The sequence below is a fragment of the Eumetopias jubatus genome, unplaced genomic scaffold (genome assembly GCF_037043125.1).
Source record: "Eumetopias jubatus isolate StellerSeaLion01/CBP00866 unplaced genomic scaffold, mEumJub1_p1.0 scaffold_2, whole genome shotgun sequence".
NCBI lineage: Eukaryota > Metazoa > Chordata > Mammalia > Carnivora > Otariidae > Eumetopias > Eumetopias jubatus.
This window is the reverse complement of record NW_028274808.1, coordinates 177,482,280-177,498,258: the sequence shown is the minus strand read 5'-3', so window position 1 is coordinate 177,498,258 and position 15,979 is coordinate 177,482,280. Positions and strand designations below refer to the sequence as shown.

The window sequence follows — 15,979 nt, the reverse complement described above, 5'->3', positions numbered from 1 at the left end:
ATCAAGTATTGGAGAGCAAATCATGTTCAGGAGGTGATGATAGTTTCAGGTTGCCTTAAAAAATGTAAGTTCTTTTTTTTTTTTTTACAACTAAATGAATCTAATATTGGCGATGATTTTATTTCCCCTCCCATATATTATGTGAAGCAATTGAATCCCGTGAGCAACACGGGTCCAGGTCGAATGAATGTTTTCATAGGAATTATTGGCAGACATTTCCTTTCTGATCAGTTTTCCCCAAATAGACCTAGAATTTGCATCTCGTTAGGTATCGATGGGTCCAGTAGCGAGTTTTGATGTTTATATAGGTTTAAAACCCCATTTGCAGAGTCGCAGGCTCCTAGGCACCAGGACTTCCTGCACGCAGCCTCCAGTGCTGAGACACATCTGCCTAAAGACCCTGCTGACTTGGCTGCAGTGTTGCCCCGTAGGGTCGGCTGCCAGATAAGGTGTGGAGATACTGCCGAGCTGTCACTCCGCATGGTTTCCTGCAAGTCAGCTATCTCGTTCCCATCTGTGTTGATATTCTTTCAAGGCTTTTTTTCACTGCTTGCCTGGCATGCATATATTTGTCTCATAAGCCTTGATTTGGCTTGAAGACTTGCCTTCCCAGGTCGCGATTCAAAATGAAATTTCTCAGTGGGTGTGTATTTCCCTTTCATTGTGTTCATTATTGTCCCTTAATTCTTAACTTTGAGATGTTCCTGTTTTAAGATACACCCTCTCATGCTTATTAGGGTCCTTTTATATGTTGTCTGTCCCATTTTGAAGACCTGAACTTCACATTACGATCTACCACATTGCGAGTTTTGTTTGCTTTAAAGTTTAATAACTGCAAAATGAAATGACTTAAATATATAATGGCATTTTTTTTTTTTACTTCACTTTTATCTTACATATAACTCTTTAGCCAAGAGGTCACTTTTCATGCAGCATTTACTTTTCAGCAAGAATTTATTTGAATAGCTTTGGTTGTTAATATTCTAGGGAGCCATCCTGCAGAGTCAGGGATAGATTACATAGGTGATGTTTTTAGTCCGTAAAGGGCTTTTTTTTATAGCTGAAATTTATTATTTGTGCTTTGTACCATTAATTGGCATTTTCAGCTATATTCTTGATGATGCAGGTAAAATTTTGCCTGAAGGGTCCAATCCTGCAGGTTTTGTTCCTGCAAAACACCCATTGAATTTATGAAGAGTGGTGCACTTATAATGGTCACTGGAACAGGCTTGGTGGATAATCTGAGTTGAAAAATGAAACGGCAGATGCCGTAAGTACACCACGTTCTGATTAGACAGCCATGAACGGCTTCCTCCACTTGCAGATTAACATCATTTCCCGCTGTTTTCAAACAAAGAGTATCTGTTCTAAAAGTAGATCCCACAGATACTGCTAATGCACCAAGTTCAACTTGTCCTTGCTTGAAATAGTCCATTAGGTTTTCTCTTCCTCCAAGAAAGAAATCATTATTGTTTTCATGTATTTTGGCAGATTTCCTTAGTTATGGGATGCGGTTTGAGACTGGTTTATGACTTCTTGCTTCTTAACAATAAGAAATAGCACTGATTGTCTTGGCCTTGTTACCCAATATGTTTGTTATGGAAACTGGGGTGAAGTAAATCGGAAGGGAAATATGAAACTCAGATGGGAATATAGTGCTCAGTGATACGTATTCTACTTGTCTTTCTTTATAGATTTATCTTCCCCATGAATACTAATTGAGTGTTTGTATCATGCTAACTGCTTTTCTACCACAGAAGTTATAATTACAGCTGTAATCTGTGCTTCAGATCGTTATAAATTAGAAAACTGTCAAAATTCCTATTAAATACATAAGAACAAAATTGGGAAATTTAACAAAAGGTTTATTTAATAATTAGCACAAGATCCCATCAGTTATTGCTGAAATTATGCAATGAACCAAATTTTGAGGGGAAAAACAAAGATAGTTTATCTTTCAATTGTCTTTAAGAAACAACCAGTGTACACTTCAAGATTGATTATTAAAGAAGCTATGCAAGGTATAAGCTTATAGACTTACGTTATATCACCATATTTTTTGCCACTGAATCCCAAAAGTGAGCAGGTGGCTTAGATCTAAGTTATGACAATTTAAAGTGAGTGTAAACACACTAAATATGGGTCTTCTCTGTTCTTGGAAGGTCATGTCATAAAACTTCTTTCCATCGGAAGCTAATATTTCATTGACAAAATAAGTTACCCAAATGTCTTAAACAGGACACATGTGTTATTTAGTCTGTTTATTGTCACCAGGTGGAAATATTCCCCTACATTTCTTATATTTAATCTGTACTTCTCATTTTGAACAAATTTATAATTTTGTCCTCGCAACATAAAACTGACCATATTTCACCAGTACTACATCTGAAAAATGACTATTGTTAAGGTAGGACTATAGTGAAACCCAAGAGTTTTTCTTCACTGTCAACAAAACAAAACAAGGCCATACACATAAGCCCTTGCATTCTGGGACTCCATCCAAAAGCGTTTAGCAATTTGGCTCTACCCACCTTCAGGAAACCCATACTTTGATTCTAGGGTTTGGGTACCATGATGTACTCAGAGGATCCTACCATTTACTAAATAGTCAGGGAGGGTTTAGAAATTGGTCAGTTCAATTTTCTGGTACCTAAAATCTGTATTTTCTCACTCAGGCTGTTTGCTATTCACAGGAGTGGAAAGGGGAAAATTGTATACATAAATGTGGTTTTTGTTTGATTTATTTTGCAAGAAGATGTTCAGATTAAAAATTTCAAGACAATATTTCATAGCTTCAGGATTTTAACTAATCTCATATTTTCTTTAATGATTGCAGCCATTAAGAATCATAAATAAATCAGAAAATACTTTCTGTTTCAGATTTACATGTCTTTTTTAATAAAGTTCTTTATGAAACCAAAATCACAGAGCTAACATAAAATTATACAAACAGAATGGAATTATGTGTGACCTTATATAGCTTTCATAGATTCAGATTTCCTATAACTGACTTGGTAACACATTTCAATGCTAAAGCCAAAACAAACGTACTTATTTAGTTATCAACTCTTTGATTGCCAGTAAGAGAAGTTAGCTCAAGATGTATTAGGCTGGCATGAAGAATACATGGAACCCAATCTTCAGAAGTGGATTGGGGGTTCAATTCCACCAGTGCCTGTTTTCTGGAATTTTCCCTGACCCTGCACCTCTTACCTCTGTGCATTCACTTTCTCTCCCTGCATTGGAGATGATCTGTTTTATTTTTTCTACTCTCAATTGTAAACTATGCGCCGACAACTCCATACGTCCTGAATGCACATGATACGTGCCCATCTACTTATAAGACTGGTACTTTTTCTGGGTACCGATTTCAAATGCCAGAGAGAGGAACTCTGGCTCTGCTGAGGTTAAGAATTGACTATTATTTCAATCAACCATGAGCCAGAGGCATGGGTCATGAGACAGAAGGGGTATGCTGAGGGTCTACTTCTGTGGCAAGATATTCTAGAAAAGAAGATAATATGGACAGACACTGTCAAATAATAACAAGAGTGATAATAATAAATAAGCATCTACTGTGTTCCAGATCCTATACTTAAATGTTTTAATTATGTCATTTCACGTACGTGGCTACTGATACATTTTTCTTATGTCATTTCACGTACATGGCTACTGGTAAAGCACTGTGCACCAAAAAACTGTTTCTGTTGGGCGCCTGGGTGGCTCAGTTGGTTGGGCGACTGCCTTCGGCTCAGGTCATGATCCTGGAGTCCCGGGGTCGAGTCCCGCATCGGGCTCCCTGCTGCTCGGCGGGGAGTCTGCTTCTTCCTCTGACCCTCCCCCCTCTCATGTGCTCTCTCTCTCTCGTTCTCGCTTTCTCAAATAAATAAATAAATTGAATCTTAAAAAAAAAACTGTTTCTGCACACTTTGTATTGTTAATCCTAACAATCTCCTATTCAACTAAATGCTATGGTTCCCATTTTTTTACTGAAGAAACTCTTGCTAAAAGTTAAGTGAGTTATTAAGTAACAGAGCCAGAATTAAAATTCATGTCTTCTGATTCTTGGTTTAGAGCTTCTTACACTGAAAAGCTACCTCCTTTCTGCAGAGTGTCATTGATAAAAAATTTGGCAAAACACGGTAGTCGATCAGACCAAAGTCACCCACAGCCCTGTATTTGCTATCTAAGAGTAGTATCAACAGCCTTACAATCATATTTTTTCTAATTTTTTTCTAATCCCTCTCTGTTGTTTTTTTTTTCCTTTAGCAAATATATCACTTAATAATGCATTTAGCTGCAAGAAATACATTAACCATAGTTCAGTGAGGGACTTACTTTGCCCTTATAATAAGATTCAGGAGGTCATCACTCAGCAAATTTTACTGAGCAGTCACCATACGGCTATTCTTCTGCTCCAGTATCCTTAGTTTTTGGTTTTCCTTCTCATATTCCCAAATCGGTTGCTGCCTCTCTAGCCAAGCTGTCCCTGTTTCAGGCAGGGAGAAGGAGGAAGCATGAAAAGGAAAAGGAGAAATTTTCCTTGATCACCTTTCGTTTCTATCCTGAGAGATTCCCTCCACGAGAACTTTTCTCTATATCTTACTGGTCAGAATTTTGTCATATGGCTTCCTCTAGGAGAAAGCTAGGTGGGAGTGTGTTTTTCTTGTTAGTAGCATAGGAAGACAAGGGAGTGGGCCAAGCTCAACTGTCTGCTTTTGTGGGACTGGAAGTAGTAACTCGGGTCTCGGTACCACAGGACCTCCGACCCTGGTTTGCTTCACTTGGGCATTTTCAGCATTTTCTTTGTTCAACTGAATAACTCCAATTTCTTTTAACTCTCTTAATAAGATTGCTTTCCAAGTTTTCTCTGACCTGTAGAGACCCGTTTCATTAATTTCTTTTGAATCTGTGTCTCTGCACATATCCAAGAGAGTATATACATACATATAACCACGAGTAAACCCAAGGACCGTCCTCTTCTCTCTATACCCCTCCTTTACATTTTATAGATGTGACTAGAGACGTCTAAAAGAGGAGGCATTCTTTATTCATTCAAATCAGCAGGTGCTCATTGAGTACCTGCTATGTGGTAGGCACAGTAGAAGCCACGGATACATGCTGTGAACAAGAAAGAGGAGGCTTTTGCCCTCAAAAGAGTTTAGGTACAAGATTATATTTAATGTATTCATTGATTTTCATACCCTAATTAAATATATTTAAGGACTTACTCTGTGTAAGCCCTAAATGGTCTGTTCTAGGTACGTGATGTATAGTTTATGACAAGAAAGACAATATTCCTGCTCTTAATGAGCCATGAAGACAAAAATTATCCTATTTTCTAGGGATACACAATAAAGAACTGAGAGACCATCCTTTCCCTACTGCCTATTGACTAATGCAATGAAGGAAACATAGGCATACATACACAGACATAATTAGTTGATAGTATTTCTTAATCTGGGGACTGGAGCAAGTTCTAAGCTTGTTTTAATTTCTGATACATACCTTTTGGCTGAGTTGTGAAGTTCAGTTGAACTTAAAAATGGATCTAGATTTCAGTGTAAATGCATTGGACTGAATTCTAACAACTTTGCTCCTCTCTACCTTTATTCCTTTGTTTTATTGAATTTAACTTGAATGAAATCTTTTTTTATTTGTCTAAGTCTATTTCTGTCTTGTAAGGAAGTTGAAATTGATCATGCCTTGACTTTGTGGGCCATCAGAGAACCATGACATTCCAGGGTATTGATTTTGTGGTGTTAAAGGGTGACAGATCTAGTGTGAAAGTGCCAAGAGAGAACTGGGTTTCAGATTGTAGACCATAAGCAGTCTTGGCTTTTGCTGGGACATGACTAGCTTTGTAAAATAATGGAAGGAATTGTAAGTCTTAGGTAACTTTTACCACATAAACTTGGAGAGATTAATTTAAGCCAGAATTGTGTAATTGTGCATACATGAAAAAAGTTTCACCTGTGATAAATATATGTGCTACATATCTAAAAAGTCACAATTTAGAGGATGTGTATATATGTGTATCCAGAAAGTATATTATATGTTAAGAATATTGAGTCATATTTCAAGTCAATATGACTGAATCTTTTAAAAACATATTCTCACATTTTGGAAATTGCTTAGTAATAACTGAAGTTTTGTTGTCTTTCAAACCATTTTTGTAATCATTATTTTGCATTTTGCTTCCGCGGTGCTTTCATTTCGTAAGGTACCATAGGATATGAGTTATGATGCTCACAATTCTGAAAAGCTAGAGGTCTCCAAGTGTAACACTTGACGATTTTTTGTTACCCTCTGGGACAGAGAATGTTGACAAGTACATTATAATAGCTGCTACAGACATTAACTGAGGAAGAGTTAACCATGGTCATCTTTCAATGTCCCATTTTCCTCTGAATTTGTTCTTTTTCAATTTAATGACCTTTAGTGAATGCATTGAAAATAACATTTTGATTATAAGATTATTGTGTGGAAAACTCTCCTAAGTCCAAGTGTATCTCTGGAAACTAATCAGAAGTGCACTAGATTCATTGACTTAAGCCAATCCATCATAGTCATCTTTTAATTTATTTCCACACGTTCTTCCAAGTTCCCATTCTTGAGTAAGACTTTGACCTGCAAAAAAGAATAGAATGTATTTTACAATGTATGTTTGTTCTGTTTTCTAGCAACATAAGTATTTTGCTTAAGCAGATTTGCTAGGAAGTGACAGCTTTGAAAAATTGGACATAGGAACTGCTGGAAGCATTTCAGTCCCAGGCAATCTAAATAGTGCAGAGGGGAAAATGAAATATCACCGTGTTTTAAAGATGACAGTTTTGTCAAAGATTCCCTTTCACTCTTTGGCTTAAAACAAATGGAATAAATCAAGTGTATCTGTTCAAAACATACATGTGCCCTCACGGAGGAAGCACATCTTAGGAGTGTTTCTTTAGAGAGAACCAATGAGAGAATTCTCTTCAAAAAATGTGTCATGAGTTGGGAAGACTATCATTTTCTCGGCCTAATGATTAGTTTGGCACATTTTACGATCAATGAGGTTTCATAAGAACTGACTTTGAGAGGAAAACATAGTCTTAACGCTGTCTGAGTATAGCATTAGTTACACATATTGGAGGTTCTTCAGAGATGTAATAATGTAATTATTATTTTGATGTGTGTGTGCATGTGTGTGCGTGTGTGTGTCATAAAGAGAGTGAGTGAGCAAGAGTTTTAATAAACCTAAGATTGGACGCTGAAATTTTTATGGATATATTAAAAATTTGATCATATTCTGTACCTAAAAATGCTGTTGGGTATATTTAAGAAGGTATAGCAAGTTTGACAAAGCCTGCTTTCAAGAACAATGTTATCACTAATTGGAGAGGCAGTGGAGTCTAGTCAAGAGCACAGACACCAGGGGAGACTTCTTAAAATTTCAACGCTGCCATTTTTTTAAGATCTGTAATTTGGAACAAGTTAATTTCTCAGTTCCTAAGTCCCTTCATTGTTAAATGGGGTTAATGATGGTATCTACTTCGTAGGGACCATGTAAGTTAGCCTGAGGTCTCATAAACATGCAATAGAATGTTAGTTATTATTAGTAATTAAACGCTTTCAACATGTTATGAGGCCAAGAATAGAAGCAGAATTTTTTTAAAAAAGCAATTCAGTAATTTAAGCTCAAATTTTCCAGAAGTCTGTTGTAATACATAGATTATGTTCCTTTTAGGATAGTCATAAATGAATAATGATTACATTTTTAAATTATTAACAAAAGAAGTACTGCTCATTATCACTTATGTCCTATACATATTCTGTAATATACTTTAGGAATTATACTGTAAGAAAATCACCGGTAATTTCTGTCTTTTAGATACCACAATTACTCAGTTAACTGATTTCGTGTAACAGATTATTTTTTTATGCTATGTTAGAGGTAGTTATGCCTGTAAATGAATGCATATTTTAATTATTTGTTCCAGTTCACTTTTTGGCAAGAGGGTTTATGTTAATACTGTTACTTCCTGAAACAACTTCCACTTAATATGATACATTCATTAATTCTCCGTTCATTGTATCCTTAATTTGTCTCTTATCAAAGATACCTGGTAATATACTTTGTCTGGATTATCACCTAAATCTGTCCCATAAAAAAAGATTGATTCATTATTCTTTACACTAAAAAAAATCTTATAACATGATCTATTTATACATTTTACTTCATTTTAGGGCCTATCAGCTTCTCATATTAATAGGATTGTCATTTTTATATATGGTAGGATTCTTGGTATGGTTTGGCTCTGAGCCATAATATCACCTATCCTCTTAACTCTTTGGAAACAGTGACTTATTTTCATTGCATTAGTGCAGACTTAATTTTGTTTCATGTCCAAGATGACAAAGGTCACTTCATTAGGCACCTCATTTGCCTTTCCTCTTGGTAGTTTTGTGGTATCTTATACTAAGTATCATAAAAAACAAAAAGTGTTCTGCTTCCATTAACAAAAAGTGAGCAGAGAACAAAAAGCCAATTATTTGCAGCACATAAAATCCTTATGATAATTTGGTAGACTTTAATTAAACTAATACATCACACTGCACTTATAAGACAAAGGAGCAAAAGAAGCAAATAATCTTTTTTTTTTTATTCTGTGAGGAAACACCATATTGCTTTTTGATTAAGTGCTTTAAGACTTGTGACCTATTTTAAAGAGTAAGATTTACTGTCCTTTTCAAAGAAGGCATATTTAAAAAGTTCTGTATAATATGAATTGGGACCACGCCCAGAAAATTTGAAATGAAACCATAAAAAAGCTTGGCTTCATTTTTATTAATTTCTTAAGAATTTTCAGATTCTTCAAAATAAAAAGAGATTATGCAATTTCAGCTCATGCAGATATGTTTTTAGTACAAAGAATTTGTTTTGGTATTTACCATATTTTGCTGTATTTTTTGCATTGCCATTTGTTCTTTTTGATGAGCCCACTGCCATTATTAATGTGAAGTGTAGTATAAGTTAAAAGGACGTCTGTGCAATTTATATATCTTCTCTGCATTTCACAACTGGAATGTAGTGAAATTAGAGATACTTGGTCTTTATTAAAATAATCTCATCCCAAAATCTTTGATTTTTTTTAAAGTTGTAATTTGCATGGAAATAAACCACTGAATTGGGAGTGTAGGCATTTAGTTTTAATCCTAGGTCTGCAGTGTAATATTGAATATGTCTTGTCACTGCTCTGGGCCTCAGTATTATTACTGGTAAAATGCAGTTTGGTAGAAGGTAATTCCCTTATCTCTGCAGTTGTCTTTCTATATTAGTTATTAATGTAATATCTTTCCGTGTTCTAAAAGTCAACATTTTATTATGCTCATATCAGTCCCTAAATCAGTGCCACTTAGTATTTACAAAACTATTTATGAAAACATTTTTTAGAAATTTCTAATTATCAGAAAGCATAAAATTTTGAAGCTGGTCAACCACAAATAATATTAAAAGAGAATTATATTCAATTTAGAAATTCTTCTATTATTAACCCAAGGACCGTATGATCACTGTGCCAATTCTTACACTTTTAACATAGCTCCCATAAAGCAGGAAACTGGATGGCTGGACTTTGTAATTTTTGTCCTATCTCTCATTTACTTTTTCAAGACTCAATTAACTCCTTGGACATCTTACTTCATTTCCTTGTTAGTGGATCAAACTCTTAGTGAGTTTATCCATCACCTGGAAACATTTTGACTACTTAATACTCCTTTCTGTGGGTGTTTAAGACTCCCCAAGTAGCTCTCAATTTTTCAGGTGCACGATTGCAATTTCAGGGGCATTTAAGAACAGCTGAGTTTGCTATTCACTTCATCTTCTCATTAACATCTAGTCCCTGTTCAGGCAGCTTATTGCTTTGGCACATGAACCCTAGGCAGCACTGCTCTTGTTTCCAAAAGTGGCCAATATTATGGTCTGAAGAGGATAATGATGATGCCTTAAGTTTGCATCGTTTTACATTTTTATTATGAGCTTTAAGAATGGAAATACATTAATGCTCAACTTTGGCCAGATGTAATTGGAACTGTAAAGCTAGGATCCATTTTAGTGTTTTTGCTTGTATAGTATTGTCTTTTTTGTATTGAGCTCTGTCACTCCCTGGTTTAGGAAAATTGTCTTTAAAATATTTAAAAGAAAAACAAGAAAAAATAAAATTACGAATTAAGACACACAGGATTTAGCATTTAAGAATAGGCGGTCTAGAGCAGGAATCCTCAAATACTTAATTAGTTTTAACAAATAGTTCTTTTAATTGCATTCTCTGGCTTCTGACAGTTAACTTAATTTGTCTGTGTATTTCTCTCTTTTTTTTTCAGTGAACTAAGGGATTTTATTTCCTTTTTACATTTGCTTCTGTGAGTGAACCTTTCATCAAAAGTTTGGAATACATAAATTATATACATTTTAATACAGTTAATTTGCATTTACAGAGATTTAATTACTCCGTTAAAAATTACCTGAATTATCTTTTCCTTTGGTGGGTAAAATAAAGCATAGTCCTCATTCTTTTCTTAGATGGCATAACTATTTCTAAAATGCTAGCATGAGGCTTTTATAAAGAAGACATCTTTGCAGACAATATACATGGACTTTTCCTCCCCAAGTATCCTTTCAACTCACAGCAGGGATCCTAATTTCTATCTATTTATTTATTTACTTATATTTATTTATAATTTTCAACTAACTTTTTTCTGATTACTGAAGAAATACACAGTTGTTATAACAATTAAAGTATAGAAATGTGGGTCTTAGAATGTAGAAGTCTGCTATAATCTCCACCCCCAAAAGATAATCAGTGTTTTAAAAAGGTGTATGTTCTATATTAAAAAAAAAAAATGTTAACACAGTTGACCTTTGAACATTATGGTTTTAAACTGCACGGATCCATTTAACCCTCAGATTTTTGCAGTACAGCACTTTGTAAATGCATTTTCTCTTCCTTATGATTTTCTTTTGTTTGTGTATTTCTAATTTAGGATGTTCCAGAGAGTTCTGTTAATTGTTTTTGTAATTATCACATTGGTTCTTCTTACATGAAGACTTGAGCTGAGTAGAGAAAGTGGAGAAAATACCTCATGATGGAGTTGAATGGAACTATAGAAATCTCTGGTTTAGGCGGGGGAATCGGCTCACTCTCTCCTGACCTCACCTTGCATGTGCCTCACAGCTTTGCCTCTTCTCAGGTAGTTTCCCTTGTTTCTGTAGATCTCAAGCTAACTCTTCCCTTAAGACCCTGCTTAGGTTCAGTTAGTCAGTGAGTGCTCTGCCTGCTACCCTCCCCCCAGTCTCCTCTCACTCTCTGGAGCTCTCATAGTTTTACCTGCTTGGCTCTTCTCTCTTCCTCCCACTGTTAGTAATCTTTTATATGTATGTATTTGTATGTCTCTTCAAGAAAAATGTCCTCAGAACCAGGACTGATGATGCTTTGTATTTCCTTCCATACCTTCTGTAATCTTTGGTTTAGGGCCCTGGTTCTTATCTGTGTGATTTTCTGTAAGAAGATTAAGCTCTCTGAACTTCAATTCCCTCATAAGTAAAATGAACAAAATTACAATTTCTACTTCACAAGGACTTACGTGAAATAAAATTAGTTAAGTGTAATCTTGTAGTAAACACCTATATAGGTGTTGCAGCAACTAATAATTGTTATAACTTATGGTTTGGGGTACATCACTTACAAAAATCAAAAGGAAGGAAAAGACAAAAATACTGTCCGGAATTGTCGTCCTCATAGTGCTCCACTCACCCAAACCCACGTTTAGGTTATGTCCTGTTTTCCACATCAAATGATTTTCTAGTATTTTTAAAAAGTGACAGATAAACTTTCAGTGCTGGTAGGTGGCTGTGCCCTGGTTCAGCTACTATGCTATACGTTGATGCTCAGAAATATGAATATCTACTTCCCTGTTCCTGGATTACAGAGACTACCATCGGTTTGGTTCTCCATGCCTTGGAATAGACTCTGCTCTTTAAGTGATACCTTTTTCTTTTCTCCAGATTTGAGCATCAGTCAAGGAGAAAATCATGAATATTCATAGCAGTTTTACATATTGCCAACTATATGCAAACACATTCAACAGATACTTGTACTTAATCTATACCAATTCCATAGGTGCGTGATTTACTTTTGAAGTATATCTAATAAAAATAAATAGAAAAATTGACACATATTCCTTTCAAAGTATATATTTCCTTATTTATCGTTTTGAAGTGCTTGGTTTTTTTCTTTTTTTTTTCCTTTTTAGAATTAATAAGAGTATGTCTGTTACTTTGTGTTAATTAGCTGATTCAAATCAAAACAAACACATCCTGCTAACATCCATTTCTACCCTGATCCTCACCAATGACAGTTTTCAGAATGGTGATTCTTAAGTAGTTCTCCATGAACTCAGTAAGTGATGTGAAGTATGCACTTTTACTTTTAAACATTAATCTTTAATGGTAAGGAAAGAATCCATTTATCTTGGCTCTAGTGACAGGTGAATATTAGTGCCCAGATGCATTTGTTCAGTGCATCAAAGCTTAAAATCACAAGAACCTGAAACTGGCTCCTACATAGTTAATTTATGAAATGAAATTTATGAACTGTTATTCTTCAATGACATTAATACAAGGATTTCATTAGGCTGCATGGCTGTATGGTGACTTTATTACTTCAATGCATTCTATTTCTTGGGTGTGCTTTTAAGTTGAAAGTATGTCAGGTCTTGAAAATAGAAAATGAAACATTTTGACACCTCTGATTTCCTAATGTTTGTTTTTATTGCTTTACTTGTGTATTCATTTATTAAAAACCTTGTAGACAAGTTTACATAGTACATTTCCTTAGAGAAAAGAAAAGAATGACTGTTACATGGGAATTATTAAAAAGAGAAGGTAGTGACATTTGAGAATTTTTAGGTGGATAGGCAATTTAAGACAGAATTATAGAGTGGAAAAATGGGAAAAATAATATGCTAGTAAAGTAAAGAGCATTTGCTGCAATTTGAGAAAGCTCTATTGCATAATCATATAACAAATAATAGAATGTCAGTGATAACCGCGTGACTTCCAGATATTAAAATTAGATAATAGTAATACTATGTTGTGACAAATAATATGATTCCCTTAATTAGCTATTCTCAAACATGCATTCATTCATTAAGCCAATTTTCACTGAGGGCTGACTATGTGCCAACACTGAGAAATGTAGCAATAAACAGAATGGAGGTGACATTTGCCTTCAGGGAGCACATTGCAGCCTTGAATAGGATGTGAGAATTAAATGAGGGACTTCACGAAAGTAGTTAAATATTTGATAAATGCTATGGCAACACATCATATACAGTAAGAGTATCTAACAGGAAGGTCCAATGTAGTCTTGGCATGTATTATGGCTACATCTTTGTGGTTGGTTTGGGAATAAAAAACAATAAATGAAACTTTCAAATATTTAGCTTTCACTTGTTTATAAGCATTTTTGAAATGAAATGTGCAGTCATACATATAGCTTGTGTAAAATAAGATAAACTATGTTCATCTTAAACTTAAAATTTAAATTATGAAGATTCATTTATCAGTGATGCCTTGGTAAATGTGTTTTGCTTGTGTAATTGGCCAGAGCATCCCAAGTTACGTTAGCTTTTAGAGCTGCTACAGAAAGAAAAAAAAAAATATTCTTTTCATTTCTAGGAAAAGATAAAAATTAATTAAAAAAATTAAGACATCTTAAAGCTGCTTAAATTTATACAGCTAATATCGATAATCTGCAATTAGAGCAATGTTTAAACATTTTCCACTCTTGGATATGAACAATTAATTTCAAAATTAGATATTACTTGTTTTGGCTTTTTTTTACACCATTTATTTTAAAAAAATGAATTGGGGGATTATTCTGTGAAATAAATCATTTACTTCTTTTCTGACTTTTGATTCTCATGTCCTGATGCATTGTTACATTGGAAATTTGGGAGAATATTCCTCTTTACTGATTCTAATTCTTAAAGATAGATAATTTGGTAGTGGACAGTAGCATTTTTATTCTATGGAAGTGATTTATTGTCTTTTTGGCAATCATCAAACTTACTTAGAGGTTTTACTAAGATCAACTGTACCATCAAACTAGAAGACAATACTCTTGTACCTTCTGGCACTGAGAGCAGAAATCAGCCTATCAGTCAGTCTCAAATTCAAAGAAATGTTTAACACTATTTAAAACTGCCATTAGCACCAATATGTTTTAAAGGAATATTACCATGACTTTTATTTGTGCGACTAGATACAAAGTTGGAAAACATTGTCCTTTTAGGGTCAGGACTTTGAAGAGTAGAGTAATCCATCCTTGACCTGAGATCAGCAGACCATTTGTTGATAACATGTTAATTGCTCAGATTTCTGTAAAGAGATGGTGAGCTGTCTAAAGATTGTGTTTGGAGACAAGAGAGCTACTCTGAAGGGTGTGAACACTCAGATCAAGCCCACATCCCTGAGATCTTAAGGATTTGTAAGCTGTAAAAGCTGTGACAACAAAATTACCATTTCATTCTTCTTTGTATTTGTAATATAAACAAAGTCAGCAACCCCCACTAGCCTGCCACCCCTCTTCTGGTGACATTTTCATAGCCTTGAAAAGCTTGAAGCCTGAAACACAATTAATTCAATGTTTCTTTTACCATGCAAATATCTCTTGTCAGAGATAGCATCCATGAGATTAGCCAGCCCTATTGATTTAGATGCCCCAGGGTTGTTAATTGTAGCAAACTGTTGTGTCTCTATGACTTCTGAAAAGAGGTTGTGGCCATTGCAAATACATCTTAAGGAAGGAAAGGATACTATCAGCCAAGATGTGCACCCAAGCTTTGGAGCTAGGCTAGCAAGACCCTACTCACATCCCTGTAAAGCAGACATATATTTTTGTATTTTTTATAGGTGGATACAGTGCAGACCACGAACCCCCCTGGCCACATTGAGGAATCGTGTAAAATGAATGTATGTGCTCGTAAGTGAAACACATGTAATGTTCCAACTCAGTGTGTTGGATCCTAATAGACTTGAATTGTCTTGTGTAAAAAGAAATCGATTCCCAAGGGGCAGGACCACTATCTGATTAAAATGAAGCTCTGATTTTGAAGAAAACAAAAACGGACTTAAAATCTCTGCAAAAAGGAAACAAACCATACTTGGCAAACAAACTGAAAAAAAAATCAAGCTCTCAATATGGAATAAAGGAGGGATGTGAGAGAGGTTTTGCAATCTTATCAATTACTGTGGAGAAACAGAATCATACTCAGTAGTGTGAAAAGAAGAACAGGAAATCCTTTTCCTTCAGTTTGCACTTGAATGGACTCAAGCAAAAGAGTGGAGACATATCCTGTTTCCGTTTATAGTTAATAATGTGGAGATTAGTATAGATGTGATTTCATTTGTCTTGCTTGAACTAATTGGATGCGTTATGTAGAAATCACCTGAGCCTGTGCTAGATCAACAAAGAAAATGGAAATGTATACCTCAGGACTGAATTCTGGGAAAATTAGACTGTTCAATGCTATTTAATAAGGCGTTAAGAAGAAATACTACAGCCAGTCAGGGAGAATGAGAAACTAGTGGACAGGAAAGAAAATAAAATTTAGGTCGCTCTGATACTTGTTTTGAAATATAATTTATTATGGTGTAAAAGCAGAGCATAGGTCACAGTATATCTCACAGACATTTTACACAATTTCTGATTGAATTTAGGGTAAACCACGTAAATGTTCAAGAAATGTATGGCCACTATATCAATAGGAAACTGGCCTTTAAAATTTGTGGTCTTATGCATTCGTGTATGCAGAGGAGGCCTTTTTTATTTTAAGGATGAATTGCATGCAGGAAGTACCTCTGCATTATAGTTACTTGCTCACCTGAAGATACAGTATAAAGTCTAATTTTTGTATGGGTATGAGTGTATGTGGATGC

The 15,979-nt window shown here is 34.9% G+C and overlaps 1 protein-coding gene across 1 annotated transcript in view; it reads left to right on the top strand.

Moving 5' to 3' along the window:
• Positions 1-15,979, top strand: part of PCDH7 (protocadherin 7) — a 406,026-nt gene that overhangs the window by 45,543 nt on the left and 344,504 nt on the right. The gene's annotated exons all lie outside the window — the stretch shown is intronic.